General features: G+C 45.4%; 1 long non-coding RNA gene across 1 annotated transcript; it reads right to left on the minus strand.

Annotated features, from left to right (window-relative positions):
- Nucleotides 1-2,116: 2,116 nt before the first annotated feature.
- On the minus strand, nucleotides 2,117-14,446 carry LOC140684750 (uncharacterized). The gene is made up of 3 exons (XR_012057479.1): nucleotides 13,429-14,446; nucleotides 11,142-11,263; nucleotides 2,117-2,209 (listed from the first exon to the last, which is right to left on the minus strand). It is a non-coding gene; the product is annotated as an uncharacterized lncRNA (long non-coding RNA).
- Nucleotides 14,447-14,538: the final 92 nt, after the last annotated feature.

The raw sequence follows: 14,538 nt of genomic DNA on the forward strand, positions 1-14,538 counted from the left end.
AGTGAGACGTAAGTGTTGTCATCTTGTTGCCTTCAAGAAAAGCCAGAAGCAAGCACACCTCTCCAAGGTTTTGAGCACATAAATCCCTCTAGTAGTACAATGTGCACCAGTGCTGGTCTCCAAATTGAGGGATAATAAAAAGGAACAAATGAACTGCATGAAAAAAACCTTATTATGTGACGTATTGAACATTCTGGCCAGCATCCAGCACACAGCTCAAGCAGAGATTAACACAAAGCATGTTGGCTGCCGTTAACTGGATTGCTGGAGCCTGATTTGCTGTCTTAGAAAAGGGCTGAGGTACCTCACACACTTCAGCAACTTCAGATCTTCTTTCTGAGCTGGCTTTTTCAGGAAAGGAGCAGGGTTAAGGAGAGGTACATGCATGCAGTGATGCCAGCTGGGACCCCAGCTCAGCTCAGTATGATCAGGGCAATAGTGACTGTGCAGCTCCAGCACCAGATGTGTTTGCTCCAAGATTCTCTCAGAAAATTTTTATCCACTAGCTTTACTAAAATTTAAATACAGACAAAGGCCTGTCCCACAGAAGCTGAAATCAAGACTCCAGAGATTTTGTGCTACTGCCTACACTTAACCCACCTATTCCCTACAGAGTGGGCCTGATAGTGTCTTAGAAAACTGTATTTTTGCCTTCGTCACCTTGATGGCTGAAAAAATAATTAAAAATTATGCCTTAGCTTCCTGCAGCAGCTGACAGCTTGACACTGGGGCCCTATCTAAACTGTTCCTATTCAGCAGGGCTATGAAATGAGGAGGAATGCTTAAATATCAGTGTTGCTTAACTAATGATAATTTTTCCCAGAAATCTGGCAAATATGCAAGTACCACAGTGCTTCCCAGCTCCCCGTGAGTGCCAATCTCATCCCACATGTGTTCCCTGCCCAACTGTCACAGCATGCAGCACCCCCTCAACTTCCACCCTGCAGCAAAGACACAAAAACTAGAAGCATGAGGGGGTTGTGTATAAAAAAAACAAACTTTGTGTTACAAAACCCCCACCCAATAGTGCATGGCATTCTACCTATATTATTTACACATTTGTATTAAAAATATAGTTTCATGCTGAACGGTGCCTCTATAAGTAAAAACAGATGAAACTACAGCATACAGGGCTCAGCTGACCAGAAAAGAAGAGGTTGTTACAATCCAAGGTGCTGTCGGTGTAATCAAAGCCCTTTTTTTCCATACAATGTGTATGCTTAGGGATTTGATCTATAATGGGAAAACCCCTGTGGCAAAGCAATGACAGGCAACAGTGCAAAAGCAGTTTTTATCACCCCAAAACACTGTTTCCAGTGTAGCTGTTCCTGGCAGGACAGTGTTCCAGCTGGAACAGGCTCCACACCACAGCTCCTACCTCAGATGGGGTGACCAAAACAGCTTAGAGCACTTCTTTAGTAAAACCAGGAGACCATGAAGATATATTTTATAAGCATGTCAAGTGGGAACAAACCCTGGAGAAGTGGAGAAGCCACATCAGCAAGAACACAGAGATAGTTTAATTGTGAGCAGCTTCTGCTCAATATTAAGCAGTTCAATTGCTAGAGAAGGAAGTCTCTGGGAAGACCAGTTGTAGCCGAAGGAAAATGTCAGTGAATTGTGAGCACACTGCAGAGGGTCTGCATGACATAGATGCCTGCAAGAGCAAGAGAACAGCCCCAAAGGCCAAGGAGATCATTCAACATGATGTTCCCACAGCCCAGCTCTGACTGGAGCTGTTGTTGTCTCTCACCTTGCTGAGCCTACCCCAGCCACTTCACACAGCCTACAGTTCCAGCAGAAACTACACACACGATACCACGTTATAAACACCTGCAGACTAAGGACTTTGAGAAGCAGATGGTTGCCAAAGACACCCAGTTAAACTTCAGAGAGTCTGGGTACCAACCCAGCCTCTACCTGCTCTAAGTGTCCCTTCAGAGACAAGATGCTCTGGCAAAACTCTGGCACTCTAGCCAGACCAACTCCTTCTACCAAATCAAGCCTGAACCACCCTCTGCATTGTCTCTCCCACTTTTAATGTACAATCTTATGTGATTTTTGCAGCAATACTTCCAGTCTGTGTTTCTGAAGTTATCACTTACCTCTGCAAGCACACTTACAATGTCTGGATTTGTGCTGCAAAGCTGTACAGGAGGGTAGGAAGGTTGGACAAAACACTTCTTTTTACATTGAACTATTTTGCTACCTGCAATAGGAAAACAATAGATGGAAGCAGCAGCTTAATGGGACCCAAGTAAAACACAGAGGCTTTTTGAACCTTTTTCTTGTTTCTGAAGGCATTGATTCAAAGCCTTCTCAAAGTCCTGCAGTGAGTTGAATCACTTGTTTTATGGGATTACCTTGCAGTGAAAGAGTCTGTGTCACAGTCAACTTATTTTCCACAGCCTTTAGACAATTTTCCTTCACAAGGATACAGATCTAGTGACTTAAACACATCAAGTTCAACAAACAAACCACTATTATGGTAGACTAGCACCAATACCCAATGCTTTCCTCTCTTAACCCACTGCCATGCCCACTGTCACTGTAGACACAGTATCTCTGTTATACATATGTTTTGACAAAGACAGAAGAGATATGGTGCACTCCAGAACTGATGTACAAACTGGGCAAAGGGGAAACTGTAGCAGGAATTTAACTTCAGAGTTGAATCATAGAACAACTCTACCTATATTCCTGAATCTTATTCTGGTAATGTTGCCTGAAAAGAGTTTAACCCACTGCTGCTACTCAGGTAGCAGTTAATCAGCTGCTCACTGCAAGACAGCAGCTTCTAGCTACACTGGGGACTTTGATGAGGATGCATCATCTTCTTCAGAACCTATTTCAGTAAATATAATTGTTTTGTTTGTCTCTTGTCTCCTAATTTGCTAAAAAAGGACACGTTTTACTGAATGGATCAATCATCTCACAACCAAGAAGGCAGCAGACACAAAGAAATAAAAAGTTTTAGGTTGTTCAGCAGCTATAGCTTTGTTTTGAAACACAAATATTTACCACCAAAAAGAAAACACCAGATGAGGTCACTGTCCCCAAGAGATCAGAGCTCTCTTTCCTTTCAAGTTCTAATCAAAAAAGGCAGAGGGTAAAGCTTTGTCTCATTCTAGAAATTGACCACCAATTGACCACCAACAAGGTTTGGGAATCAGTTCACACTCACACATGGGATACATGCACATGGACAGGTAAAGACAGGCAGGTGTCTCTGCCTGCAATGATCCTGAAATCAGCAAGCCTGAAGTGGGAACAGGCTCTTCTGCACTGGTTCAGCAGCATTTATGAGCTCTGACGCATTTATCTGCGCCTGCAAGACGTGTGCTGGCACACAGACGTGTCCTACATAGGCAAAGGGATTGCTGGATCTGATAACACTGGGCAGGACTCTACCCTGTACACATCTTCATGCCCTAAACATGCTCCAAGGGATTAGACTCAAGTTTTGCATATTCAGAATGTAACCCTACTTGTAATTAAACCCTTGGTGACTTCAAGCTCTTCAGTCTTAACCTCTTCTGCTGGGCAGGGCAGCTATGGCCTTAGAAAAACTGTCTTTTCAAGGTCTGAGACAAGGAGGTAAGGCCGATGTGTCAGGTCTGCACAGATCAAACTCAGAGTGCATGACTGCTTCATGCACAGTATTATACCTTACAATGCCTCCATTAGGATGCACTTCCACTCTGAGTGCAGCAAAACATTTTTAAACACTTGATACACCTCTAGACTTTGTGGAACTCCACATTGGCAAGTTTTCTTCGAGGCTGCACTGGTTGACAAGAGTGACCCCTCTTACTCTGTGGAGCAGTGTAAGGCTGTTTTCCTCAGCAGCAGGGTCAGCTACAGCAACCTTCATTCGTGTCCAGCTGCTCGTACCAATTCCTAAATCACCCTTCCAAATTGCACTGTGGACTGGATCAGGGAGCTGGTTGGTTATATTTCATCTAGATGTGATAAACCTTCCATTCAGAGCACATCCACAGAGATGCATTAGTATAAGCAAGGTAGTTACAAGCAAAAGGAAACAAATTCAGATTTTCCACCAAGAAAAATGCCCAGGAAGCAATTGCACTAGTGTTGATTGTCCACATAAAAATTCAGCTGTGGTGATCTGGAGCTTCCTAGTCCACTGCAGAAGACAGAGAAATGCTAAGAGAAGATAATCAACAGATCCTGCCATGAACTCAGCATGCATGTCTGGGTTTTCCTGCTTTTATAAGATGAGAGCTTTTGTGGCTTCTGATGGAAGAGACCTTAACCAGAAGGAGGGGGAAGGACAAAGGAAAAAAAGAGATTGCAAGATTCTATTACCTGACATTAATGTATCTGAATCTGGAACATGCAATAGTCAGGACGAAAGCAATTCCCTCCTCCAGGCTGAAACATGAGCTTGATCAAGTAGGTGTCCAAAGCAGGGTTAACTTGCATTTGTTGACCATGAATTTCATTGTCTCCCTTTTTTCCCTCCACTTTGGGCTGGAGTGTTTCCGTGACTCTGAAAGGCAGTTGGGTGCAGTAGCTGCTCTAAGTGTTTGGGATCAGGTGATCCACATGCCCACCCATGCTCAGGGAAGAAGAAAAACCTCACAATGTCTTCTCAAGCTCTCTAGTGCATTCTGGTTGGAAAAGAACTGCTACAGGTCTTGGACCATCAGTTCAGCAAGAGCCAGAAGGCTCTTGGTGCTCTGCTTCTTGCCCAGCCTGCAGATCTCCAGTGTGTCACTGAGCACTGGCATGACAACAGGAAACATCTGGCCAGATGTTAAAAAAAATACTGCCAAAGGTGCTCAGGGTGGACTCACTTTAGTCAAAGTGATTCAAATCAATCTTAATGGTATTTAGGAATCAGCAAACAGGAAATCTTGTTTTGAAGTCACTAATATTATCTGTTTCTAAGAGAAGGTGAGTCAGACTGACCTGCTCACTTGTATCTGAACACAGCTCATTGCTAGGGTTTCTCTCTCAGCAAGAAAAGGAGAAAAGCAATGTGTATTTAAGCAATTTTACAGCTGATACCAATCAGAAATAGGAATATGTCCAGGGTGTTTTGTACTTATGTTGTCTTAACTTCCTGTTGCTAGTGTATGCACTCTTGAACATTCAAAAAAAAAAAAGGCAATTTAAAATGCAAGGAAAATAGAAATAAAATTATGTCTTTAAGTGTTAAATTAAACTATCAAACATGAAGTTGAAAAGGGTTTTGGAATGCAGAAAAGCACTCAAGACCAAAACACAATCATTCTTATACAGGTACTGAACTGAGTCAACTGTTGAAATGACTAAGCAGTTGGAAACCAAAAGCCTTCTCTGGGGACAAATTCAAGACTTCTGAGATGTTGCAAGCTCAGATAAGTCTTTCTTTCTGAGCTAATTCAATTTGTCCTTTGACTATGAGGAGCCAGAGGGCTAGAGGAAAAAAAAATCTACTACATATTAGGCAAGATTAATTACTTTTCACAAAAAGTCTGAAGAACCACCTCAACATAAGCAATGCTGGTTGCTTATATTTTAAAAGTCACTCAAATTTTATGTCATGCTTTCCATCATTCAGAATTTCAACTAATCCTCATAGCTCTGATATTTTTGTTTTACAGCGAAGAAAGGGCTTAAATTGGAATTGATGATCCTAAGTGTTCTTCCAACCTAAATAAATCTATGAAATATTTACTTACCTACATAAATAAACTCTAAATGAAAATATGCACCAAAAGACCCATTTAGCATTCCAAAAACTTCACCTGAGCAATGAACTCGTTGCCTGAAGTGACAATGAGTGCAGTATCCCACAGGTGATTTGGGGGATTTAACCTCTAGCCAGGTTAAATCTGAAGTGTCTCAGCAGCAAGGAGGAGGTTAATAAGTAAAATAGAAGAATTAGAGGAAGTGTTTTCAAAGAATGAAACAGAAACTCATAAAACTACAGTTCTGGGGAAGAGAGTTATCTCATTCCAGAGACCAGACTCAGCTGAAGTGTGGAGTTACTTCAGTATTTGTAAGTTAGTGGTTTTAGGGGGAGTTCAGTGCTGTTCAGCATCATTACATGTGGCAAAAACAGTGACAATCAAATCTCACATTTAAGAACTGCTCCTTTGGATAGGAGCAAGCAATGAGAGAAACACTCCCAGGTAGCTTTTCACTGCCACCAAGACTCTAGATGCAGCCAAACAGATCTCCTTCTTCATGAGGAAGCCAAGCAGCCTCTGAGCTGTCTTGTATACTTCCTGCCATATGTTTGGTGTTTAAGGGACAGTGGTGCCCCTAGTAGAAACCTCAAAGTAGGGTAGATGAGTAATTTAATAGACAATCTTGATCTAAAAGAAGTAAATGCTGATCATCATGAGTTATCAGAGCAAAGCCAGCTTCACACAGACCTGCACAGGGTCTGTGTCTTTCACCAATTCCCAAAGCACATCTTCACTTAAGGTTCAACTTCTCATATCCTGGAAACCAAAGACCAGTTTCTCTGGATAGAAGCCAAGGCAGGATACAATATCTTGCTGGCATTAACATACACACAGTATTTTGTTATTAGGAGAAATTTAGTCTTTGTGACTTCAGTTGTAGAAGCAGCTGTGAGTTCATCAGGTTCACACTGCAGCAGCCTGGAGTGATTTACATAAATTATGAGTGAACCTTGCAGAACCTCAGGGGATAGAGCTGTTAAGGACAGCTTTGGCCCAGACAGCAGAGACCAAGGAAGTGCTCATCAATGAACAGAAGTTTGATGCTGGCACTGAGCCCCTCAACACAAAGAGGCCTAAAAGAGCAGGTAGCTTTGCACCTCCTTGCTTTACAAGAAGACAAAAAGAAAGCTCTTCAGAATCTTAATTCAAGCAACTATTAACTCAATCAGATAACTGCATCTTCCTGTTTCAAAATGCTTCTGGACAAATCTAGTTGAAGATGTCCCTGCTCTTGCAGGAGGGTTGAACTAAATGACCTTTAAAAGGTCTCATCAAACTTGAACTATTCTATGAAATAAAAGAGGAGTCTTTCATTAATTTCTGGTTTTCCCTTCTACAAAGTATGTTGGGAGTTAATGGGAGCATGGACTCAGTTCAGTTCAGTTTTTTCCTCTGAAGTACATGAATATTAATAATTTGCTTTATTTAGTGTTATATTTTAGTTTAATGGCTTGAAAAAAAGCATGTTTTGGTAAGAAAAAAATGCTGTCAGGAAGGGGAATATCAGCTGTCACATCCTCTCTAGGTTTTGTCCATTAAACCTTGCATGCTGAACACAGACCCAGGGATCAGCACTACATTGTGTTTTCTTCACCGTGGCTCTCTACACACAATAGAAACCCTGAGTTTCTTTTCCAGGAGTCTCCAAATAGCTTGCACATATTGGTGCTGGCCTCACAAAGCAGCAGCTGAGGCAGTGGAAGCACAGAAAGTGCCGTGTAATTTTCACAGGGGAAAGCTGGAACACAGAGGGATCAGAAGCACCTCAGAATGAATTAGGAGATTATTTTGAATTGCAGAGATCTTTGCACACACGTGTGACCACACTGTGGTTTTACCTGAATTACAGCTGAGTATTCCTGTTCCTAACTGGGACAGGAGTGAGAAAGTAGGTGTTTGGCCAATCTGCACAGGCAATAGGCAACCAGAACAAGATTATTTTCTCCAGCACTTCTGGACAGTACCATTTGTCTCCTTATTTTTCTGGGTGGATAACTCAGAGGGGACTCAATCACATTTTAGCAGCTCCAGTTTAAAAGCAAGTCTGACCCACTGAAGCACAATGCCATGCTGTCAGTTCCAGCAGAGCATTTTTCCTCTGTTTCAAGGAGCTTTTAAAACAATTTTCATAGGTATTACATGGTACCAGATGGGAGTTAACCCTGAAGTACTCAGTGAGGGCCAAGTACATCAGCCAGATAAACTATGTGTCAGCAACTATCCCTTATAGCTCTATTAAACAGGGGCTCTCCCCACTCACTTGCATACAGCTTCCACGGCAGCCAGATGAAACAGGCAGCAAAGCAAAAATCTCCCCAGAATTACATTAGTCACATCCATTCCTGCCTCTGCACAGCACAGAGGCCTGCAAGAACCCAGAATTCAGCTCAATCCTCTTGAACTGCCTGCTAGCACTACCCAGAAACACAACTCGGAAAAACAAGCATTCCATGCTCCTGCTTGGAGGAACCATCATTTAATTTAGTGATTAGTCGCTGTGGGAAGCAAAGGGTTGCTGAGCCAACAGAGTGTCAGCTGCACTTTGAGCTTTACAGCTGCAAGCATCACTCTTGCTTATTCCACTCTGCCAGCAAGATTGAGAGATAAATGCTCTTTTCTTTGCTCAACACTCAAGACAGCCTCAAGAGCCACACTATCAGCAGAAAATCAGCCATGTGCAGCCAATATTGCAAGATTTATAGTGATACAGTCTGAAAGCAGGAAGGAGACTGATGTAGCTTTAACAGCCTGCTGCAGTCTCCATACAAGCATAGATCTGAAGAGCCATCATCAGAGCCAGTGGATTTCCACAGTACCAGCTCAGACTGATCTGTCTTGTATGGGTATGGATTTCTCTTTGAATTCTCCCTGGCTGTCCTACAATGAGAACCATTTAAGACCTGGAGCAGGACATTACTGCCAAAACAAAACAATCACTTTATACTTTCCAATAGCTGTGATGCACCCAAATAGAGCATAACTAATATCCTATGCCTTACACCAAAGGAAGGAACAATTTAGATTCAGAGTGCTCTGTGATCCTAGTTTCCTTTGTTGAATTCAGGTAAGGTACTGCTGCACTTCAAAGTCTCCACCAAAAAGAAAGGTGACAATGGAGAACATCCCCATTTAAAACAGTCAGTGTAGCTTGCAAGCTCAGGCAGAAACTGTTTTGGCATGAGCTTGACTAGCATCTGCTCTACAGAAGCTCGGGGGCCAAGTCCAGACAAAAACTATAATCCACAGCAAAGAGTAAAACTGCCAATGAGTCCAGCTCTTGCTTCTTTCTGTAGAAGCGCATTCTTTCCTACGGCTTGAAAGCTCCACTTTGCACTGGGCAAAACCATATGCCCTGGGAACATGAGGGATTCAAAATAACCCTCTTGTCAAGAAGATAACCTGCCTTCTGTCCCTACAGCAGTAGTGTTCAACTGCATAATGCAGCAATAGCGCTCTTCCACATCACTGCTCTCCACAATACCACTCCAGTCACAAACCACTCCAGCCTCTTGGTATCCAAAAGGAGACAGAAATAGCTCCTCTCCAAACAAGCACCACACCACCAAGAGAGTTGTTCTTGCAGCACATTTTATAGGGAAGTTTGACCCCCCCCACCTATCCTGCTAAGTAATTCTACCTTTAGGGAGAGTACTTAACACCCAGCTCTCAGGCTAACCACTCTGCTCCACAGCTCTGTTTATGCTATGAAAGTGCTCCCACTTCTCAGGGCTCTCCAGACTCAAGGTGTCTAAGCTGCTGCTGCAAATAATCATAGAATCATAGAATGGTTTGGGTTGGAAGGGACCTTAAAAGTCATCTCATTCCAACCCCACTGCCCATGCCCCTTAGTGACTCCGAAGATAAGGTGCCAGACCTAATATCAGCCAGCCAGCATGTCCCTAGTCACCTGGTGGCTGTATCCATCTCCCTTCACAGTTATTGTCACCCTCCATGATACTGTCTGGTTTACCCTTACCATACCTGAATTTTTAATGTGGTACCCTGGGTAGACAGAAGAAACTGAACCAGAGTTGGCCCCACTCACACAGCAGGAAAGCTCAGAGTCCCAGGACAGAGATCCAGGCGCAGGCCACCACCCACACTGCCCCCTCCTTTGGGAGGGAGATATCGGCTTCAAGGCTGGATGAAGAGCTTGGAGCTCCTGGCTTTGAGCACCGCTTCGTGCAGCGGCACGAAGGGCTGCATGCCCCACGCAGGAAAGCGATGAGCAGTAACAGAGCAGCGGGGATTTGGCAGGAGCAGTGCAGCCGCTTGCTGCAAGGGACTGGCTGGGGCTGCCGGGTGCTGCAAATCGCTGTTGCCACCTGCTGGCACCAGCACAGAGCAAACCAGGCTGGCTTCCAAAACCTCTTCCCTGCCCAGAGCCATCAGTGCTCCCTGACAGCACGGTCAGCACGGCGAGGGCGCTAGGAGGGCTCTCCATGTGAGGAAGGGGGAACAGCTGGAAAGGCCTGAGCTGCTGCAGGCTGAGCAGCCCCAGGAGCCAGCAGCAGGCTCGTGTCCCCATCTCACACACACACCAGCTGCCCCATTCCCCAGGGACATTTCACATCAGGCCATACCACACTGCTCTGCCCAGCTCTCCCAAGGATACCTGCACAGCCTCTCCGACAGCAGTGTCATGACAAGTTTCTCGAGATGGACAAAACAATGCAAATCTGGGTATTTTGAGTAATTCATACAGAAAAATCTATCAGTGCTTGAACCAACCATGAAGATTTCACAACCCAGAGCAGGTAGGATGTAGAGCGCTAGCTCTTGAGGTCCTTCCCTCATGGTTTGTTTTGGCCATAAATAGCTGGAGCAAGCCTGCAGTGGTACTAGACACTGTCTACTGACCAGCATTCTTTGCTTTTATCAGAACATGGGGCTCCAGACTAACCTTCCCTGGGAGAAGCATGTACAAAGTGGGGACAATGGAGCTGGGGAAGGGTCTGGAGCACAAGTCTGATGAGGAGGAGCTGGTGGGGGCTCAGCCTGCAAAAAAGCTCAAGGGCAACCTCCCTCTGCTGCCTGACAGGACGTGGAGCCAGGCGGGGGTCGGGCTCTGCTCCCCAGGGAACAAGGGACAGGACAAGCGGAAACAGCCTCAAGTTGTGTCAGAGGAGGTTTAGATTGCATATTTAGGAAAAATTTCTTCCCCAAAAGAGTGGTCAGTCTCTGGCACAAGCTGCCCAGAGTAGTGGTGAACTCACCATTCTGGAGGGAGAGTGTAGATGTGGCACTTGGGGACACGGGCTGGTGCTGGGGGAACAGTTGGGCCCAATGGTCTGAGAGGGCTTTTGCAGCCCATAGGATTCCGTGATTCTGTGTCTTACCACACATTTTCATACCCACCCACCCCCTCACCCCTTTTCTGTCTGACCCAAGCAGGTATGCAACAGATGGGAATACAGTAATACAACTGCAGCATTTTACCTTCAAGTAGGAAGGCAGCTCTGAGATGTCTTGCTGAAAAGTTCCTTGTTCTCCAAAGTATAGATCGAGGGTAGAGGACATCAGGAGAGAAGGCTACAGGTGCTCTGGTGATTCACTACACACTCCATAGCAAAAAGGAAAAGCTGAGTTACTTTAGTGGGACATTTAAGAACACCTCAGACAAAGCTTCTTGCAACTATTCACACCCTTCTCTGGACTTCATAGAAACATAGCCAGGTGTGTCAGCTCATTGGGCCAAAGCTGTAAATACCTGGGTCAGGATTTCTCTTATATATGAGAGTGTTTGTTCCACACTGCCAGCAGGAAACATCAGCATTTTTTAAATAGCTGCCTTTTTATAGAGAGAAGAGATAGCAATTTTGACTAACACATCTCTGATAAAGGCTCCAGTTCTGTGGACAGGAAAAAGCAGACTCCATGGGCACACAAAACTTGCCATGGGAATGGGGACTGCAGCACAGCTTACTTGTAAGTAGCTTTCATAATTGATGTAGGGTTTAGGGGCTGGGTGTTGAGCAGAAGACTTATTTAAATATTACATTTTTATGTCACCGGCTTTTAACCAAGGTTTTTTTTATTATTATTATTATTATCATTCAGGAGGTTAATCCCTTTTCTTTAACAGAAAGAACTAGAAAAGGGAGAAGGAAAAAAGTAACAATCTTATCCTCTTGAAAAATCATACAATAGAGAAGACTTAACTTCTAAAAAGCAGTAAGAAACCTTAACAATAGAAGAAACCCCAAACAAGAGATGCCTTTGTTTTTCAGCTTGATTTCCCCACAGAATCAAGGCTAAGGCAGCCACTCAGCACACACAGCAAATATATGAGTTTACAGGTGTAGGTATTTGACTTGTCCCTACTCAAAGCTCTTGACCAATTTTAAAAAGCATGGAAACAGGAGTAGGAACACCAAAAGCATGAAAAACATAAATTTTTGTGAAGCAAAAGTAAGGACAGGTAAGAACTTACTCATACTTGCCATGAAGGCAGACTGACCAGCAGAATCAGAATTAGCACAGAAGGAAGGGAGAGCAGCAAGGCTGGCTCAGCCCTGAGATCCCCCTGCTCCATCAGCAACAGGGAACTCCCTATCATCCCCACCTGCTCCAGGAACAAGGTAATCCTCCATACCACCCCAACAGACCCAGGAGGAGCTTACTCTGACAGCCAGAGGCAGGAGAAAACACAGTCCTGCCCAAAGTTCCCTTTCCCACAGCCCTGCTTCCCAGGGCCAGGGGAAAGCTGTAATCCTGAACACTCAGAAACTGAAGTCTTGTAGGCTTGGCCACTCCAGCACATAATCAACTCTCTGGTGCTTTCCTCTAGCTGAAATATCTCCTCTTCTGCAGTTGCTTAGCTGGCTTTTTGCAAACATGGATCTCTTGGAGGCAGGGACTGAGTTTCCTTCAGTGGAGGTAGATGGTGCAATGCACAGGTAACTTTGGGGTACTAAAGCAAAAATTATATCTATACACATCCACAACTTGTAGAATGACTGTTCTGTAGTCACAATTGCTAAAATAAAGAGGGAGAACTAGCTCGCTAGGAATACAGCACTGACTGAAAACCAGGGAGCAAGACTTTGGTTCCAGTTGATACATTCTGGAAATAAAATGGAGGTGATGATGGACACAAACATGCCATAGACAACCATGGAGAAGTCAGGCACACCTGCTTCCCCAGCATCAGCATTTGTTTCTGTATGCTTCTGAGCACATTAATAATCCTCTCCCCTACAAAACAGGCCCAGAAACAGCTGCCTAACAACAGAACAATCATCTCTAGGCCCTGTACCCCCAGCTTGTCCCAAACAAAGTGTCCAAAGTGACCAGCTACTGATCCATAAATGGTTTCCTCCAAGTGATGCCAGACCAAACCCCCCCACACAATCTCTCCTGCCCCAGCCATAGAGCAACAGGCTACAAAGCAGATGAGGAAAAACACCAGCCCACATTTGAGCTCCTCTGTGTCCTGTGCTCCTGAGGCAGCTTTAGCAGTTTCAGAAGGAATCGCCATGCTAACACCACATGACAATCACCGTAATGAAAGACTTATCCTGAACTGACAAAACCAATTAATTGGTACTCCTATGTGTATGTTCAGACTCAGCACATTAATTAACGTAAGACTTCTGCCCTTCTGTTGGCCTTATGCCAACAGTGGCTGAATTAATGACTGCCCATTGACAAAAGGTGGAGAGCTGAGGCATTGAGGTCAAATGATCATTAAGTAGCATACACAGGGACTCAGAAAACAACTCACCCCTTGGTCCTTGCTACAGTGGAACCAGAGCAGAACTTCGCTATCCTTCCTTTCATGGTTCATGTGAAGCTTTGGTTTCTCTGTCTGTTCGTAGATCTCCTAAGTAAAGGTGCCATGCTTGGAAGAGGGCTGTTTATGTGACAAGATGGTCTGATTTTGTGGGGCTAGAAGCCTGGTCCTGCAGGTATAAACTCACGGCCCCAGCAATCCAAGGATCCTACAGGCAAGAGCTTTGTGCAAACCTCCCAGCGAGGTACAGCTGATTTAAATACAAAACCAGAATCTCACTGCAGGAGTTTTTGATACCTGTACTCTATCTATTTGATGTTTTCATTCAGGTACCTCAAAGTGCTGTTTGATTTGATCAGGGGCAGAGAAACAGAGAGAAGGGAGACGGATGGGGGAGGCAATGCAGGAGGGAATAAGAGGACTGTGGGGGAGCTGCTGGCTGCTGCCAGACCCATCTGTTCATGCAGCGACAGCTCCAGGGCTGCTCCTCTCGCTACAGCTCACCTGTTTCAGGGCAGCGCCAGCTCCCCATTAGAAGCAGCAGGTTGTGATAAAGGCTTTGTGCCTGCTTTGTTCACTGCGGGACCAGCCTTAAAGCTGCCTGGCAAGCGGCTAAGAAAAAAAAATAATTTTTTTTCTTCCTTTGAAAAACGTGAATCAGTCACTGACATTACAGCACGTGAAGGAAAACCCAACCCCGCGGCTGCAGCGCTGAGAACGAGGCCATGAGGGAGCTCCCGTCCCCTCGCCTGTCCTCCTCCCGCTCCGCCGCCTCCCCCGGGGGTCCGGCGTGCCCGGGGGCGGGGAGAGGACAGCCCCTCACCCTCACGGGCAGGAGAACAGCTGAGGGCGGGCCTCCTGGCGTCACCCGGGGGGCTCCCGGGCACAGTCCCGTAAGGGCTGGCGAGAGGAAAGCCCCGTGAGGCTGGGCTGGCAGCACAAAGCGACTGTCCCGCCGCCTCCTCCCCGTCACCGCGGGGCCGCTGGGCCGGGCAGCGCCCGCCCCCCGCGCCTCAGGACTCCCCGCCCCAGCCACCCCCGCGCCGCCGCCCCGCCCTGCGGCTCCGCCCCGCCGCTGCGCGCGCGGCATCCTGGGTATTG

Source organism: Taeniopygia guttata, chromosome 9, assembly GCF_048771995.1.
Source record: "Taeniopygia guttata chromosome 9, bTaeGut7.mat, whole genome shotgun sequence".
NCBI lineage: Eukaryota > Metazoa > Chordata > Aves > Passeriformes > Estrildidae > Taeniopygia > Taeniopygia guttata.